The sequence below is a fragment of the Lycium barbarum genome, chromosome 11 (genome assembly GCF_019175385.1).
Source record: "Lycium barbarum isolate Lr01 chromosome 11, ASM1917538v2, whole genome shotgun sequence".
Lineage (NCBI taxonomy): Eukaryota > Viridiplantae > Streptophyta > Magnoliopsida > Solanales > Solanaceae > Lycium > Lycium barbarum.
Genome location: NC_083347.1, coordinates 1476634 through 1482633, shown reverse-complemented (window position 1 = coordinate 1482633; position 6000 = coordinate 1476634).

Below are 6000 nucleotides of genomic sequence, written 5' to 3'. Positions count from 1 at the left end.
GGATTGGCGGTAGTTGTTGTTGTTATATTATGGATATACGAAAATAAAGAAGTGTATACAAGCATTGGCATCCGAATGCATGTTGGGCTGTTTTGGGAGTAATTTAAGAATGGATTTAATCCTAGTTTGATATGAAATTGTTGGTATTGTTGTTGTTGGTATTTTGATTGATGTTTGGCTAAGTTGGAATTTCGAGGATTGTTAAGTTTACAGGGGAAATGCTGCCCAATTTTCTCTAGAATTTACGACGCGTTCTTATAGTCGATTAACTAATGTTAATACAAATTCTCCCGTGAAGGTAACGACGTGACATTGGGGGAGAGCAAGTGAACGATAACATAGCTAAACGACAAAGGTATGTGAGGCTAGTCCTTTCTTTCTAATGGCATGAATCCTATAGCATGAGTTCTTTTCCTCTTCATGAGTTCCTATTTTCCGGAAAGCTAGAAGCCTAAGTCCATAAATGTCTATATAAGATAAGAGATATGATATGATGATGCCATATTGATAATGAAGCTATTTATTGCTTACACTCACCTTATGTACTAATTCCTTCAAGGTGAGGCAGAATGTCAATAATTGCTCCATAATGAAATCGGGGGATCACGACCTTACGCCACCCCGACAGAGTATAGTTGATCTTGAGTCTTATGCATGTACTATGATAAGCATATTATTACATGTATTTTTTTATGAGCATGTCATGATCATATTACACCGCGCCTAGTTGGCCGGGCAGTCACCGCCAAGGCGGGCAGCTATACGGATACACCATGACCTTTTGGCATGGGCAGACACCACTAGTGGGCGGCATGAGATGGTACCCCGGACGCGGGAGGCCTGGACGCGGGCTAATGTTATTGATTATCACACCGTTCCGATATGGACGGGCAGCTTGCATATTATGCATATATGAGATTATGATGAGTATGATTAGTAAGACAACATGCATTACTTCTTTTATGATTGTCATTCAGATTCAGATGTTTCATATTGATGCTCACATTATATTATCACCGTCTTTCTTCATTGTTTATGCCTCTCATACTCAGTACAATGTTCGTACTGACGTCCGTTTTCTTCGGACGCTGTGTTCATGCCCACAGGTAGACAGGGAGGTGAGCTTGATCCAGATTCTTAGTAGTTGTCAGCTGATTGAGAGCACTCCATTGTTCGGAGGTGCTTATGTTTATTCCTTTGGTTCCTTTATGTATTTCGCGCACGACGGAGTCTTGTTCCGTCTATATGTATAATATGTCAGTAGAGGCTCGTAGACGCGCAGTGTGGGTTAGATGGTCTCACAAGATGTTATTATTATGTATATATTATTTTGATGGCCGAGAGGCAAATGTATATAAGTATTTATGTTTCTATATAAAATATGATTTTCCTACAATTCGTGTATAAAATTGGTAAAAGGGCATTAAATGAGTAAGATGAGTATTAGAACGAGCGGTGCTCGGTGGTTAGCCCCGGGTGCCCGTCGCGGCCCTATTCGGGTCGTGACAAAAGTGGTATCAGAGCAGTTCGTCCTAGGAAGTGTCTACGAGCCGTGTCTAGTAGAGTCTTGTTTATGGTGTGTAGCGCGCCGCACCAATAAACAGGAGGCTACCGGGCATTTAGGAAAAATGACCATCTTTTATCTTAAGAGATCGTGCGATAGAGCCAAAAGATAGGAAATGGTATCCCTTATATACTGATATTTGATTTCAGCAAGAGAGTGGTGTCGACAAGAGAAGACAAATAATGCTACTGGAAATTACAGAGATTAATATTTCATTGAGGTTACGTTATCAGAAATTGTATATACGGAATGGCGACTGGTCATCATCACGGTTAGTAATTATGAATATAGTAAGAAAATGGATTGAATGTATATATATTGATGATAAGTTCAGTTACAAAGTGTGAACAGAAGAAGCTGAAGAAATTAGTAAAAAGATAAGTAAGCAGGGTATATGTTAGATATGGTATGAATGTTGCAGGTATGATTGAAATACAGCCAAAGATTAAAAGGAAAAAAAAACAGAAAAGTATAACAGGTACAGTTTGAGTTGGACATACGAGGTAAGTTCATTATTTCCATACAGTTGTTGATATTGGGAGCCCTGTGTGGCTATGATATGATATATATATGTATATATGTTGGCCCTGTGAGGCATTGTTGGTATTTCCTGCATGCAGGTTTTGGGATAGTAAGAAATATAGAGGAAATTCTGCCGAAATTTTCCTAGAATCCAAAGGAGATAAGATATAAGCTTGTAATATGTCCTAACAAGAAAAGATGATGTGCAAAAGAGTAATGGCAGAATGAGATTAAGCTAGGAGTATCGTTAATGACTACAAGAGTTGAGTTAGATACTATTGAATTGATAGTAATGGCAGTTATAAGAGCGACATTGATACGGTAAAGAGAAATGATAGAGTGAACAAAGGAGATTAGTAGCACTAAAACATGACATGGAGGAGAAAGTGTAACTCTAATAGAGTACGATACTGGAGTAGCGATTGGATGTATAAGCACGAGTAAAATACGATAAGTTTATTAGCAAAATAAAATAACATCATCACGGAGATAGAGATACGAATATGAAGGGCTATAATGAATGTGAACACATTGCTGAAATGACTTATGTGGTAAGTGAAATAGGGATATATGAAGTAAAGATTTGAAGGTGAGACGAGGGATTTGAGAATGGTACAAGTAGAACCCTAAAAGGGGGGAAGCGAGTAAAGATAATATAAGTATAGAGATTGAAATGATGGACTCCAATATGTGACAGATATAGACTCTAAAACAAAGAGTGAGAGTTGTGCAGAAATAAGTCTAATGATGGGTAAATGAGTACGATTACGAATACGAATATGAATACGAATGTAGATACTTGTATATGTATAGAAATGTATGTACACGAATCATGCAAGAATGATTGTGTAACTTGCAAGTATTTATGCGTCGCCGATGAAACCAAGTGGGTACTCAAAAAGAGGAGTAAGAGGTAAGCAAGAATAGTGTGGTCATGGTACTCCGAGTCAGTTAAAGGAAAATATATGGCGAAATTTCGTAGAATCCAGAATAGTTTAACATTCGAGGACGAATGTTCCCAAAGGGGGGAAGAATGTTACACCTCAGAAAAAAAAAATTGAGTCCATGAAATAATTCTGCGGGTGAACAGTAGACACGGATGAATAGTAGACGCGGATGAACAGTATCCGGTGAACAGTAAAAATCAGAAATTAAAAACCGGAAAAAAATCTGATTTTTTTCATTTTCTACCTCTCTCTCTCACTCTAAACTCTCTCTAAACCCTCCCAAACCCTCCTAAAAGCTCTCTAAATCTTTCAAGTTGAATTCCTCCAAATCAAAGCAAGATTTCATCTTAGGAAATTGGAAACTAGTTAGGAAAGGATTATAGTATTTGGTGCTTGATGTGTGGCTGATTATTGAAGCTTGGAGCTAGGATTTTAGTTGAGTTTTCTGGGCAATAAGGTATGTAATAAACTCTATTCTTGTTAATTAAGTTATTCATGGGAGAATTCCCTAGTTTAAAGTGAAGGGAATTATGTTATGAAGTCATAGATTAGTTGGTTGATATGGTTGCCTTGAGGGTTGTTTTTTATTGGAACTTTGAGAGATTTCTAGGTGCTTATATTGCTATATGAGGTTGTTGATATTGTTGTTGATGTTGTTGATAAGTTGTTGTTCTTGAATTTGAGAGAATAAAGTGTATAAAGATATTGTATACAAAGCGTATACCGGGCTGTTTTGTGCCGATATTTGAGGTTGTTTTATGTAATTTTCTTGGCTGTTTTGTGACAATATTTTGGGGCTGTTTTATGTAATTTTCGTGGCTATTTTATGACTGTATTTTGGAGCTATTTGGTATAATATTTGTGGTTGTATTGCGATGATATTTTGGGGACTGTTTTATGGTCGTTATGGACTATTTTGTGGGCTGGAATGTCGGGGGATTGGCGGTAGTTGTTGTTGTTATATTATGGATATACGAAAATAAAGAAGTGTATACAAGCATTGGCATCCGAATGCATGTTGGGCTGTTTTGGGAGTAATTTAAGAATGGATTTAATCCTAGTTTGATATGAAATTGTTGGTATTGTTGTTGTTGGTATTTTGATTGATGTTTGGCTAAGTTGGAATTTCGAGGATTGTTAAGTTTACAGGGGAAATGCTGCCCAATTTTCTCTAGAATTTACGACGCGTTCTTATAGTCGATTAACTAATGTTAATACAAATTCTCCCGTGAAGGTAACGACGTGACATTGGGGGAGGGCAAGTGAACGATAACATAGCTAAACGACAAAGGTATGTGAGGCTAGTCCTTTCTTTCTAATGGCATGAATCCTATAGCATGAGTTCTTTTCCTCTTCATGAGTTCCTATTTTCCGGAAAGCTAGAAGCCTAAGTCCATAAATGTCTATATAAGATAAGAGATATGATATGATGATGCCATATTGATAATGATGCTATTTATTGCTTACACTCACCTTATGTACTAATTCCTTCAAGGTGAGGCAGAATGTCAATAATTGCTCCATAATGAAATCGGGGGATCACGACCTTACGCCACCCCGACAGAGTATAGTTGATCTTGAGTCTTATGCATGTACTATGATAAGCATATTATTACATGTATTTTTTTATGAGCATGTCATGATCATATTACACCGCGCCTAGTTGGCCGGGCAGTCACCGCCAAGGCGGGCAGCTATACGGATACACCATGACCTTTTGGCATGGGCAGACACCACTAGTGGGCGGCATGAGATGGTACCCCGGACGCGGGAGGCCTGGACGCGGGCTAATGTTATTGATTATCACACCGTTCCGATATGGACGGGCAGCTTGCATATTATGCATATATGAGATTATGATGAGTATGTTTAGTAAGACAACATGCATTACTTCTTTTATGATTGTCATTCAGATTCAGATGTTTCATATTGATGCTCACATTATATTATCACTGTCTTTCTTCATTGTTTATGCCTCTCATACTCAGTACAATGTTCGTACTGACGTCCGTTTTCTTCGGACGCTGTGTTCATGCCCACAGGTAGACAGGGAGGTGAGCTTGATCCAGATTCTTAGTAGCTGTCAGCTGATTGAGAGCACTCCATTGTTCGGAGGTGCTTATGTTTATTCCTTTGGTTCTTTTATGTATTTCGCGCACGACGGAGTCTTGTTCCGTCTATATGTATAATATGTCAGTAGAGGCTCGTAGACGCGCAGTGTGGGTTAGATGGTCTCACAAGATGTTATTATTATGTATATATTATTTTGATGGCCGAGAGGCAAATGTATATAAGTATTTATGTTTCTATATAAAATATGATTTTCCTACAATTCGTGTATAAAATTGGTAAAAGGGCATTAAATGAGTAAGATGAGTATTAGAACGAGCGGTGCTCGGTGGTTAGCCCCGGGTGCCCGTCGCGGCCCTATTCGGGTCGTGACAGATCCATTCCCTGAAGTGAATGTGATAATATGTAGTAAAGCCTATAAATATAAACGTGCATTTGATTGTGAAAATATCATGATCCATCTCTAGAAGAGGTAGAATAATTGAGAAGAAATATTCTGAATATTATATGCTTTACTCCCGAAGTGGTAAAACTTGAAACTTTACTCCTGAAGCAGTAAAACTCTGAAACTTTACTCCTGAAGCAGAAAGAATTACCAAAATATCTGAGAAATACTCTGAAGTAATGTCTTCTTGTGTTTGAGCAAAATAACGAGCTATTAATGAGCGTCGTATTTCAAGCACATTTAAACAATCAGGTTTCATTCCCCGAAGTGAATGAAGAAATACCACAACCTGCCTCCTGGAGAGATAAAATACAAGGAATATACATGTTATTTTGGTGGTATGAAATTAAGACATAGCAACACGTACCTGTCGTACGCAGAAACATCTTAAATAATTTTATCAAAGTATCATTCTAAGGAAAAGGGAGCAGAGTAGAATGGTTCTGCTATAA